The sequence below is a fragment of the Scyliorhinus canicula genome, chromosome 24, assembly GCF_902713615.1.
Source record: "Scyliorhinus canicula chromosome 24, sScyCan1.1, whole genome shotgun sequence".
Taxonomy (NCBI): Eukaryota; Metazoa; Chordata; class Chondrichthyes; order Carcharhiniformes; family Scyliorhinidae; genus Scyliorhinus; species Scyliorhinus canicula.
In genome coordinates, this window is record NC_052169.1 from 26,612,785 (window position 1) to 26,626,551 (window position 13,767).

General features: G+C 46.2%; 1 pseudogene; it reads right to left on the reverse strand.

Annotated features, from left to right (window-relative positions):
* Window positions 1-412: 412 nt before the first annotated feature.
* On the reverse strand, window positions 413-582 carry LOC119956951 (annotated as a pseudogene).
* Window positions 583-13,767: the final 13,185 nt, after the last annotated feature.

Below are 13,767 nucleotides of genomic sequence, written 5' to 3' on the forward strand. Positions count from 1 at the left end.
CTTCTTCACCCAAAGGGTTGTGAATCTATGGAATTCCTTTCCCAGTGAAGCAGTTGAGGCTCCTTCATTAAATATTTTCAAGATAAAGATGGATAGTTTCAAAAAGGGTTATGGTGTTTGGGCTGGAAAGTGGAGCTGAGTCCACAAAAAATCAGCCATGATCTCATTGAATGGTGGAGCAGGCTCGAGGGGCCAGATGGCCTACTCCTGCTCCTAGTTCTTATGTTCTTGACAAGGGGGAAAAGGGGAAGGCAGGACATGCGCTATTTTCTGCTTTGAACTGAAAATGAAATGAAAATCGCGTATTGTCACGAGTAGGCTTCAAATGAAGTTACTGTGAAAAGCCCCTAGTTGCCACATTCCGGCGCCAGTTCGGGGAGGCTGGTACAGCACTCTTTGCCCCCCAAAGCGGGGTGAGGGCATCATTGCTGCAAATCTTGCATGACCAGATTGATGCTTGGAGCGGAAGGAGCAAGCCCCTGAATCATCTCCGATTCCCAAAAATCAATCTAATATTCGGTCCCCAGATAGCAGACGTATCAGATTTAAACTGATATCAGATTTATTTTATCCAAAAAATATACTTTATTCATAAAATCAATAATAAACATTACAGAGCATTTCAAATTGTCATAACTGTACATTCCGTCCAAAATGTCATATTTACTTGACTTCCTTCAATTCAATTGGGATGACGTTCCACACATTTCCCTGTTTACGTTACAATTCTTTCTTAAATATTTACATTGTCATGTTACTTTCAATACTTATATATATTTAGTGTTAATGACCCAGACCAAGGGGTTTTACACAGTTACCAGCCCCTTGGTGTACATTTGCTGGTAAGACCTTACACAGTGGCCTTTTCCCATTGCGCCTTGGCGGCAGCTGCCCCAAGCCTGAGTGCGTCCCTCAGCACGTAGTCCTGGCCAGTCTGCAACACTCGGTCAAGGACAATTCTTTGCACTGGTATCCCTTCGGACACGGTCCATCTTGGATCTCCAGATGAACTTGAAGATGGCACGGATGACTGCGGCATAGTGTCGGGTAATGGGCCAGACCTGCGCCACATACAGCAACACCGAGAGTACCTCACACCTGAGGACCAGGGTTTTGCCCGCAATGGAGTGGGAGCGTTGCTCCCACATGCCCAGTTTTTGTCTTACCTTGGCGATGCGCTCCTCCCAGTTTTTGGTGCACGCCCCAGCCGCTCCGAACCACATCCCCAGCACCTTCAGGTAATCTGACCTGATGGTGAAGGGGACAAATGACCAGTTACCAATGAACTTAGCCTCGATCTTGCCGCGGTTTACCTTGGCTCCCGACGCCAGTTCAAACTGGTCGCAGGCATTAAAGAGCCTGCGTACCGACACGGGATCTGAGCAGAAGACGGCGACGGTGTCCATGTGCAGGGAGGCCTTGACCTGGGATTGTCACTCCTCTTATTCCCGGACCCTTCCTGATGGGCTCGGCAAAAGGTTCTATGCAGCACACAACCAGGGCAGCGGAGAGGGGGAAGCCCTGCCTGAATCCAGATTTGATCTGGAAACTTTCTGATTCCCACCCAATGACTGGTGGACACGTTTGGAGCTGGTTTAGCACAGGGCTAAATCTCTGTTTTTTAAAGCAGACCAAGGCAGGCCAGCAGCACGGTTCAATTCCCGTACCAGCCTCCCCGAACAGGTAGCGGAATGTGGCGACTAGGGTCTTTTCACAGTAACTTCATTTGAAGCCTACTCGTGACAATAAGCGATTTTCATTTCATTTCATTTGGGCAGCAGACCTCCAGCTTGTCTGAGCACAGTGGATTCTGTGCATGCAGTACCAGCCAAGTCCAATAGGGAGCATCATCTGACACACAGTCAAAAGATGTGCAGGTTTAGGGGAATGGGGGGAGACAAGAGGGGAAGGTAACAGGGGTAGGGGGTTGGGATAGATAGACTCGCAGGAGGGAATCGGGGAGTAGGTGGGGGAGGGGTTTGAATGCTGGTTACACCAGGTCACACATGGAGGCGGCTCGAACAAGGAAGACAACAGTGGCCATTTTGGATGGCCCACAAACAAAGGAAAACCCCAATGTGCAGGGACACGCCCACGGCAGGTCATGTTACAGTTGTATAGGACTTTGGTTAGACCACATTTGGAATACTGCATGCAGTTCTGGTAGCCACATTGCCAGAAGGATGTGGATGCTTTACATAGGGTGCACAGGATGTTGCCTGGTATGGAGGGTGCGAGCTATGAAGAAAGGTTGAGTAGATTAGGATTGTTTTCGTTGGCAAGACGGAGGTTGAGGGGAGACCTGACTGAGGTATACAAAATTATGAGAGGTAAGGACAGGGTGGATAGCAAAAAGCTTTTTCCAAGAGTGGGGGTGTCAGTTACAAGGGGTCACGATTTCAAGGTGAGAGGAGGAAAGTTTAAGGGAGATGTGCGTGGAAAGTTTTTTACACAGAGGGTGGTGGGTGCCTGGAACACTTTGCCAGCAGAGGTGGTAGAGGAGGGCACGATAGCATCATTTAAGATGCATCTGGACAGATATATGAACGGACAGGGAACAGAGGGAAGTAGATCCTTGGAAAATAGGAGACAGGTTTAGATAAAGGATCTGGATCGGCGCAGGCTGGGAGGGCCGAAGGACCTGTTCCTATGCTGTAATTTTCTTTGATGTGGAGATGCCGGCGTTGGACTGGGGTGAGCACAGTAAGAAGTCTTACAACACCAGGTTAAAGTCCAACAGGTTTGTTTCAAACACGAGCTTTCGGAGCACTGCTCCTTCCTCAGGTGAATAAAGAGATATGTTCCAGAAACATTGATATAGACAAAGTCAGAGATGCCAGACAACGCTTGGAATGCGAGCATTTGCGGGTAATCAAATCATTACAGATCCAGAGATAGGGGGTAATCCCAGATTAAAGAGGTGTGAATTGTCTCAAGCCAGGACAGTTGGTCGGATTTTCCAAGTCCAGGCCAGATGGTGGGGAATGAATGTAATGTGACATGAATCCAAGATTGAGGCCGCACTCATGCGTGCAGAACTTAGCTACAAGTTTTTGCTCGGCAATTCTGCGTTGTCGCGCGTCCTGAAGACCGCCTTGGAGAACGCTTACCCGGAGATCAGAGGATGAATGCCCTTGACTGCTGAGTACAGCGCTCCCGTGGAGAGCGTATGGATGAACATCATCAGCTCTGAATACTTTTGGCGGCACAGGAGTACCACAGGAGGTGTCTCACGAGACAGGGATGCCGGCTGTCTCCACTTCTATTGGCCCTGGCAATCGAGCCATTGGTCATCAATCTCAGATCAGTGAAGGGGTGGAGAGGCAATTTGAGGGAAGACAAGGAGCACAGAGTCTCACACTACAAGGAAGACCTGCTCCTTGAAGTCTTGAACCCCCAAGCTAGCATGGGAAGAACAACGGAACTTCTAATGGAGTTTGCAGCCTTCACAGGTTACTAACTCAACCTGATACCGCCTCTGGGTTCTTTTTCAAGATAAAGCTCCCCTCTAATTTCCAATGTCTTAGAACATAGAACATTACAGCACAATACAGGCCCTTCGGCCCTCGATGTTGCGCCAACCTGTGAAACCACTCTAAAGCCCATCTACACTATTCCCTTATCGTCCATATGCCTATCCAATGACCATTTGAATGCGTTTAGTGTTGGCGAGTCCACTACTGTTGCAGGCAGGGCATTCCACACTCCAACTACTCTCGGAGTAAAGAACATACCTCTGACATCTGTCCTATTCTATCTCCCCTCAGTTTAAGGCTATGTCCCCTCGTGCTGGACATCACCATCCGAGGAAAAAGGCTCTCACTGTCCACCCTATCTAATCCTCTGATCATCTTGTATGCCTCAATTAAGTCACCTCTTAACCTTCTCTCTAATGAAAACAGCCACAAGTCCTTCAGCCTTTCCTCGTAAGATCTTCCCTCCATACCAGGCAACCTGGAAATCGTTCTCTTCTGCTTTTTCCTCTCCCTCTATTTCCAACCTCATTTCCATCTCCATTTTGTTTCCTTTTTCTTTCATCTTCAATTCCATGGCTTCATTTCCATTTCTATTCTTTTTAATTCCCTTTCATGCTCGAACTGCAACCAAATTTTCCCAGCTCAATATCCCCAGCAGAAAATGTCCTTGCTACTACACTAATTTGTGGCTTCTCTCTGTTTCTAACATCTCGTCCAAATTTAAATGGTGAGGAATCGCAAAAGAATACAGCAAAGGAACCGGCCCTTCGGCCCTCCAAGCCTGTGTGATCATGGTACCTGCCTAAACTAAAACTGTATGCGCTTACGGAGTCCGTATCCTTCCATTCCCACCCTATTCATATATTTGTCTAGATGGCCCTTAAATGCTGTTATCGTACCTGCTCCCACCACCTCCCCAGGCAGTGCGATCCATATATTTACCACCCTCGGTGTAAAATACTTGCCTCGCACATCTGTTCCCCATGTACTTTAAACCTGTGTCCCCCAGTACTTGACTCTCCTACACTAGTTAAGTGTATCTGACTATTCACTCTGTACTTGCCACTCATAATCCTGTCAACCTCTATCAGGTCGCCTCTCAACCTCCGTCATTCCAGTGAGAACAGACCATGTTTATCTAACCTCTCCTCATAGCTAATGCCCTTCGGAGCAGCACGGCGGTGCAGTGGTTAGCACTGCTGTCTCACGGCGCCGAAGTCCCAGGTTCGGTCCTGCCTCTGGGTCACTGTCCGTGAGGAGTTTGCACATTCTCCACGTGTTTGCATGGGTTTCGCCCCCACACCACAAAGAGGTGCATGGTCGGTGGATTGGATACACTAAATTGCCCCTGAATTGTTAAAAATGAATTGAGTATTTTAAAAAAATTTTTAAATAGCTAATGTCTTCCATAATAGGCAACATCCTAGTAAACTGCTTCTGTACCCTCTCCAAAGCATCCACAGCCTGGTAGTGTGGCGACCAGAATTGTGTTCAAGTGAAGGCAAGCATCCAGCAGAGGGCAGCAGAACGGAGCTACTGATTGGCTGTTCTGGGGAGATTTGCATACGTGCCGTGCGGTCAGCGTAATTTGAAGGTGTACCTGTGCAAGAGACCCGAGGTGTTCGAGTGAAGGCAAGCATCCAGCAGAGGGCAGCAGAACGGAGCTACTGACTGGCTGTTCCGGGGAGATTTGCATACGTGCCGTGCGGTCAGCGTAATTTGAAGGTGGTTTGTGAAGGGGCTGTTGTCAAGTGACAGTTAAACCCGAAACACTTCCTCAGTGTTTCCCTCCCTACCCCCTCCTCTAACCAAAAAAAAACAAATGTGGTTGTCGGGCAGGTACGTTTATCTCATTAAAAACTTACCTTGAATGGTGACATCACAGCAAAGCAGTGACCTGATTGGCTGGTAAGGAAAGTGCTCCAATTAGCAGTTGCTGGGAGAAATTTCTTCGTGTGTTGGGTCTCTTGCACAGGTATTGTGATTGGTAAGTAAAATTTTTATTCCTTTCACATATTAATTATTTGATACTATATTTGTAATTAGTTAAGGTAAAGGGTAAAAATGGCAGGAGATCCCAGATCCGTGTAATGCTCCTCGTGCACAATGTGGGAGTTCAGGGACGCGGCCGATGCCCCTGACTCCTTCATGTGCGGGAAGTGTGTCCAGCTGCAGCTCCTGATAGACCGCATGACGGCTCTGGAGCTGCAGATGGACTCACTTTGGAGCATCCGCGATGCTGAGGAGGTCGTGGATAGCACGTTTAGTGAGTTGGTCACACCGCAGATTAGAATTGGTGATGGAGACAGGGAATGGGTGACCAAAAGGCAGAGAAAGAGCAGGAAGGCAGTGCAGGTCTCCCCTGCGGTCATCTCCCTCCAAAACAGGTATACCGTTTTGGATACTGTTGGGGGAGATGACTCACCAGGGGAAGGCAGTAGTAGTCAGGCTCATGGCACCGCCGCTGGCTCTGCTGCACAGAAGGGCGGGAAAAAGACTGGCAGGGCTATAGACATAGGGGATTCAATTATAAGGGGAGTAGACAGGCGTTTCTGTGGTCAAAAACGAGACTCCCGAATTGTATGTTGCCTCCCGGGTGCTCGGGTCAGGGATGTCTCCAATCGGCTGCAGGACATACTGAAAGGGGAATGTGAACAGCCAGTTGTCATGGTGCATATAGGCACCAACGATATAGGTAAAAAAGGGATGAGGTCCAACAATCAGAATTTAGGGAGTTAGGAGATAAGTTAAAAAGTAGGACCTCAAAGGTAGTAATCTCAGGATTGCTACCAGTGCCACGGGACAGTCAGAGTAGAAATTCAAGAATAGTCAGAATGAATACATCGCTTGAGAGATGGTGCAGGAGGGAGGGGGTTCAGATTTTTGCGACATTGGAACCGGTTCTGGGGGCGGTGGGACCATTACAAACCGGATGGTCTAAAGTTGGGCAGGACTGGAACCAATGTCCGAGCATTTGCTAACACTGTTGGGGAGGTTTTAAACTAATGTGGCAGGGGGATGGGAACCAGATTAGGAAGTTAGAGGTCAGTAAAGAAGCAACAACTAAAGCCAGTAAGGTACGAGACAATAAACTCCATGTGACTAAGGGGAAGAGTAGACAGGGAAGAGATGATGAACGCAAAGGGACAGGTGGTCTGAGGTGCATTTGTTTTAATGCAAGAAGTGTAGCAGTTAAGGCAGATGAACTTAGGGCTTGGATCAGTACCTGGGAATGTTAAAAATGAAAAAAAATGAAAATCGCTTATTGTCACGAGTAGAATTCAATGAAGTTACTGTGAAAAGCCCCGAGTCGCCACATTCCGGCGCCTGTCCGGGGAGGCTGGTATGGGAATATGATGTTATTGGTATTACTGAGACTTGGTTGAGGGAAGGGCAGGACTGGCAACTGAATATCCCAGGGTATAGATGCTTCAGGAGGGATAGAGAAGGAGGTAGAAGGGGTGGAAAAGTTGCATTACTCGTCAGTGATGATATCACAGCTGTGATTAAGGAGGGCACGATGGAGGATTCGAGCACTGAGGCAATATGGGTGGAGCTGAGAAATAGGAAGGGTGCAGTAACATTGTTGGGACTTTACTACAGGCCTCCCAAAAGCGAGCATGAAGTAGAGGTACAAATATGCGGACAGATTATAGAAAAATGTAGGAGCAATAGGGTGGTTGTGATGGGAGATTTTAACTTCCCCAACATTGAATGGGATTCGTGTAGTGTTGGAGGCTTAGATGGAGTAGAGTTTGTAAGGAGCATCCACGAGAGTTTTTTAGAGCAGTATGTAAATAGTCCAACTCGGGAAGGGGCCATACTGGACCTGGTATTGGGGAATGATCCCGGCCAGGTGGTTGATGTTTCAGTCGGTGATTACTTTGGGAATAGCGATCACAATTCCGTAAGTTTTAGAATATTCATGGACAAGGACAAGAGTGGTCTGAAAGCAGAGTGTAACAAAATTCGGCAGCAGCTAGGGAATGTGGATTGGGAGCAGCTGTTTTAGGGTAAATCCACATTTGAAATGTGGGAGTCTTTTAAGGAAAGGTTGATTAGAGTGCAGGACAGACAAGTTCCTGTGAAAATGAAAGATAGAAATGGCAAGATTAGGGAACCATGGATGACGGGTGAAATTGTGAGACTAGCTAAGATGAAAAAGGAAGCATTCATAGGATCGAGGCAACTCAAAACTGATGAAGCTTTGGAGGAATATCGGGAAAGTAGGACGAATCTCAAACGCGCAATGTAGAGGGCTAAAAGGGGTCATGAAATATCTTTGGCTAACAGGGTTAAGGAAAATCCCAAAGCCTTTTATTCGTATGTAAGGAGTAAGAGGGTAACTAGAGAAATGATTGACCCACTCAAAGACAAAAGAGGGAATTTATCCGTGGACTCAGAGGAAATGAGTGAGATTCTTAATGAGTACTTTGCAACGGTATTCACAAAGGAGAGGGACAAGACGGATGTTGAGGCTAGGGATGGATGTTTAAATACTCTAGGTCAAGTTGTCATACGGAAGGGGGAAGTTTTGGGTATTCTAAAAGGCATTAAGGTGGACAAGTCCCCAGGACCGGATGGGATCTATCCCAGATTACTGAGGGAAGCGAGGGTCGAAATAGTTGGGGCCTTAACAGATATCTTTGCAGCATCCTTGAGCACAGGTGAGGTCCCGGAGGACTGGAGAATTGCTAATGTTGTCCCTTTGTTTAAGAAGGGTAGCAGGGATAATCCAGGGAATTATAGACCTGTGAGCTTGACGTCAGTGGTAGGCAAACTGTTGGAGAAGATACTGAGGGATCGGATCTATTCACATCAGGAAGAAAATAGACTTATCAGTGATAGGCAGCATGGTTTTGTGCAGGGAAGGTCATGTCTTACAAACCTAATAGAATTCTTTGAGGAAGTGACAAAGTTAATTGATGAGGGAAGGGCTGTAGATGTCATATACATGGACTTTAGTAAGGCGTTTGATAAGGTTTCCCAAGGCAGGTTGATGGAAAAAGTGAAGTTGTATGGGGTTCAGGGTGTACTAGCTAGATGGATAAAGAACTGGCTGAGCAACAGGAGACAGAGAGTAGTGGTGGAAGGGAGTGTCTCAAAATGGAGAAGGGTGACTAGTGGTGTTCCACAGGGATCCGTGCTCGGACCACTGTTGTTTGTGATCTACATAAATGACCTGGAGGAAGGTATAGGTGGTCTGATTAGCAAGTTTGCAGATGATACTAAGATTGGTGGAGTTGCAGATAGCGAGGAGGACTGTCAGAGAATACAACAAAATATAGATAGATTTGAGAGTTGGGCAGAGAAATGGCAGATGGATTTCAATCCAGGCAAATGCGAGGTGATGCATTTTGGAAGATCAAATTCCTATATGGTCAATGGAAGGGTCTTGGGGAAAATTGATGTACAGAGAGATCTGTGGGTTCAGGTCCACTGTACACTGAAGGTGGCAACGCAGGTTGATGTGGTCAAGAAGGCATACAGCATGCTTGCCTTCATCGGACTGGGTATTGAGTACAAGAGTCGGCAGGTCATGTTACAGTTGTATAGGACTTTGGTTCGGCCACATTTGGAATACTGCGTGCAGTTCTGGTCGCCACATTACCAGAAGGATGTGGATGCTTTGGAGACGGTGCAGAGGAGGTTCACCAGGATATTGCCTGGTATGGATGGTGCTAGCTATGTTGAAAGGTTGAGTAGATTAGGATTGTTTTCGTTGGAAAGACGGAGGTTGAGGGGGGACCTGATTGAGGTCTACAAAATTATGAGAGGTATGGACAGGGTGGATAGCAACAAGCTTTTTCCAAGAGTCAGTTACAAGGGGTCACAATTTCAAGGTGAGAGGGGGAAAGTTTAAGGGAGATGTGCGTGGAAAGTTTTTTATGCAGAGGGTGGTGGGTGCCTGGAACGCTTTACCAGCGGAGGTGGTAGAGGCTGGCTGAACACAACACTCCAGGTGTGGCCTCACTAATACCTTATACACTTGCAGCATAACCTCCATAGTCTTAAACTCCATCCCTCTAGCAATGAAGGACAAAATTCCATTTGCCTTCTTAATTATCTGTTGCACCTGTAAACCAACTTTTGAGACTCATGCCCGAGCACACCCAGGTCTCTCTGTAAGCAGAATGTTTTAATATTTTATCATTTAAATAATAATCCCTTTTGCTGTTATTCCTACCAAAATGGATAACCTCACATTTGTCAACATTGTATTCCATCTGCCAGACCCTAGCCCATTCACTTAACCTATCCAAATCCATCTGTAGACATCCGGTATCCTCTGCACTTTTTGCTTTACCACTCATCTTAGTGTCGTCTGCCAACTTTGACACATTGCCTTGGTCCCCAACTCCAAATCATCTATGTAAATTGTGAACAATTGTGGGCCCAACACTGATCACTGAGGGACACTACCAGCTACTGATTGCCAACCAGATAACTCCCCATTCTTTGCTTTCTATTAATTAACCAATCCTCTATCCATGCCAGTACTTGCACTTAATGACATGCATCTTTATCTTATGCAGCAATCTTTTGTGTGGCACCTTGTCAAAGGCTTTCTGGAAATCCAGATATACCACATCCATTGGTTCCCCGTTATCTACCACTCTGGTAATGTCCTCAAACAATTCCACTAAATTAGTTAAGCACGACCTGACCTTTATGAACCCATGCTGCGTTTGCCCAATGGGGCAATTTCCATCCAGATGTCTCGCTATTTCTTCTTTGATGGTAGATTCCAGCATCTTCCCTACTACCGAAGTTAAGCTCACTGGCCTATAATTGCCCACTCTCTTTTTTAAACAGTGGTGTCACGTTTGCTAATTTCCAATCCGGTGGGACCACCCCAGAGTCTAGTGAATTTTGGTAAATTATCACTAGTGCATTTGCAATTTCCCTAGCTATCTCTTCTAGCACTCTGGGATGCATTCCATCAGGAGACTTGTCTACCTCTCGCCCCATTAGCCTGTCCATCACTACCTCCTTAGTGATAACAATAATCTCAAGTTCCTCATCTGTCATAGCCTCATTTCTATCAGTCACTGGCATGTTATTTGTGTCTTCCATTGTGAAGACAGACCCAAAAAACCTGTTCAGTTCCTCAGCCATTTCCTCATCTCCCATTATTAAAACTCCCTTCTCATCCTCTAAAGGACTAATATTTACCTTAGCCACTCTTTTTTGCTTTATATATTTGTAAAAACTTTTTCTATCTGTTTTTATATTGAGCAGGTTTACTCTCATAAGCTATCTTACTCTTCTTTATAGCTTTTTTAGTAGCTTTCTGTTGCCCCCTAAAGATTTCCTAGTCCTCTAGTCTCCCACTAATCTTTGCCACTTTGTATGCTTTTTTTTCCAATTTAATACTCTCCCTTATTTCCTTAGATATCCACGGTCGATTTTCCCTCTTTCTGCCGTCCTTCCTTTTTGTTGGTATACATCTTTGCTGATCATTGTGGACTCGCGAACACTAAGGGCATTCAAATGGTCATTGGATAGACATATGGACAATAAGGGAATAGCGTACATAGAACAGTACAGCACAGAACAGGCCCTTCGGCCCTCGATGTTGTGCCGAGCCATGATCACCCTACTCAAACCCACGTATCACACAATGCCCGTAACCCAACAACCCCCCACCCCTTAACCTTACTTTTTAGGACACTACGGGCAATTTATCACGGCCAATCCACCTAACCCGCACATCTTTGGACTGTGGGAGGAAACCGGAGCACCCGGAGGAAACCCACGCACACACGGGGAGGATGTGCAGACGTGCAGAAGGCAAATGGAATGTTGGCATTTATTGTAAGAAGAATAAACCATAAATTGGGGAAGCTTTGCTGTACATGGCATTGGTGAGACCACATCTGGGATGATCTGCACAACTTTTGTCTCCTTATTTGAAAATAAAAATATTGTTTCGACACCCCGGGCTAGTGTGTGGTCAATTCGAGCCCCATGTCCCCCAGAGTCCCAACACAATTGAATTAACCAATAATTCTTGGAAAAATACCCAGTCTTTGGCCCTTGGCTGTCCAATAATTAGTCACCAGGTTTGTAAATGTAAATACAATTACTGTTTATTTATGCCAAGAACTATGACATATGCAATAACTCCAACTGGTCAACGACAAACTAACCCCGAATACCCACTTTAATTCCCCTCCACACACACAAGACAGGCAGAGAGGGGTGAAAAGGACAATTATAAGTCAAGGGAAGAAAGCGTCGTTGTTTCAGATGATGGTCTTTCGCACTTTTCTTCACAGAAAGCTTGAATATTAAAGTCTTTGGTCTACAGTCTGTACAGTCCTCTTTGTAGATTTCTGTTGTTTTCTGTATTCAGTTAGCATTAGAACGATACAGCGCAGTACAGGCCCTTCGGCCCTCAATGTTGCACCGACATGGAAAAAAAAACGAAAGGCCATCTAACCTACACTATGCCCTTATCATCCATATGCTTATCCAATAAACTTTTAAATGCCCTCAATGTTGGCGAGTTCACTACCGTTGCAGGTAGGGCATTCCACGGCCTCACCACTCTTTGCGTAAAAAACCCACCTCTGACCTCTGTCCTATATCTATTACCCCTCAGTTTAAGGCTATGTCCCCTCGTGCTAGCCACCTCCATCCGCGGGAGAAGGCTCTCGCTGTCCACCCTATCTAACCCTCTGATCATTTTGTATGCCTCTATTAGGTCACCTCTTAACCTTCTTCTCTCTAACGAAAACAACCTCAAGTCCATCAGCCTTTCCTCATAAGATTTTCCCTCCATACCAGGCAACATCCTGGTAAATCTCCTCTGTACCCGTTCCAAAGCATCCACGTCCTTCCTATAATGCGGCGACCAGAACTGTACGCAATACTCCAAATGCGGCCGTACTAGAGTTTTGTACAACTGCAACATGACCTCATGGCTCCGGAACTCAATCCCTCTACCAATAAAGGCCAACACACCATAGGCCTTCTTCACAACCCTATCAACCTGGGTGGCAACTTTCAGGGATCTATGTACATGGACACCGAGATCCCTCTGCTCATCCACACTACCAAGAATTTTACCATTAGCCAAATATTCCGCATTCCTGTTATTCTTTCCAAAGTGAATCACCTCACACTTCTCCACATTAAACTCCATTTGCCACCTCTCAGCCCAGCTCTGCAGCTTATCTATGTCCCTCTGTAACCTGCAACATCCTTCCGCACTGTCTACAACTCCACCGACTTTAGTGTCGTCTGCAAATTTACTTACCCATCCTTCTGCGCCCTCCTCTAGGTCATTTATAAAAATGACAAACAGCAACGGCCCCAGAACAGATCCTTGTGGTACGCCACTCGTAACTGAACTCCATTCTGAACATTTCCCATCAACCACCACTCTGTCTTCTTTCAACTAGCCAATTTCTGATCCACATCTCTAAATCACCCTCAATCCCCAGCCTCCGTATTTTCTGCAATAGCCGACCGTGGGGAACCTTATCAAACGCTTTACTGAAATCCATATACACCACATCAACTGCTTTACCCTCGTCCACCTGTTCAGTCACCTTCTCAAAGAACTCGATAAGGTTTGTGAGGCATGACCTACCCTTCACAAAACCATGCTGACTATCCCTAATCATATTATTCCTATCTAGATGATTATAAATCGTATCTTTTATAATCCTCTCCAAGACTTTACCCACCACAGACGTTATGCTCACCGGCCTATAGTTACCGGGGTTATCTCTACTCCCCTTCTTGAACAAAGGGACCACATTTGCTATCCTCCAGTCCTCTGGCACTATTCCTGTAGCCAATGATGACCTAAAAATCAAAGCCAAAGGCTCAGCAATCTCTTCCCTGGCTTCCCAGAAAATCCTAGGATAAATCCCATCAGGCCCCGGGGACTTATCTATTTTCACCTTGTCCAGAATTGCCAACACTTCTTCCCTACGCACCTCAATGCCATCTATTCTAATAGCCTGGGTCTCAGCATTCTCCTCCACAATATTATCTTTTTCCTGAGTGAATACTGACAAAAAGTATTCATTTAGTATCTTGCTTATCTCCTCAGCCTCCACACACAACTTCCCACCACTGTCCTTGACTGGCCCTACTCTTACCCTAGTCATTCTTTTATTCCTGACATACCTATAGAAAGCTTTTGGGTTTTCCTTGATCCTACCTGCCAAAGACTTCTCGTGTCCCCTCCTTGCTCGTCTTAGCTCTCTCTTTAGATCCTTCCTCGCTCCCCTGTAACTATTAAGCGCCCCAACTGAAACTTCACGCCTCATCT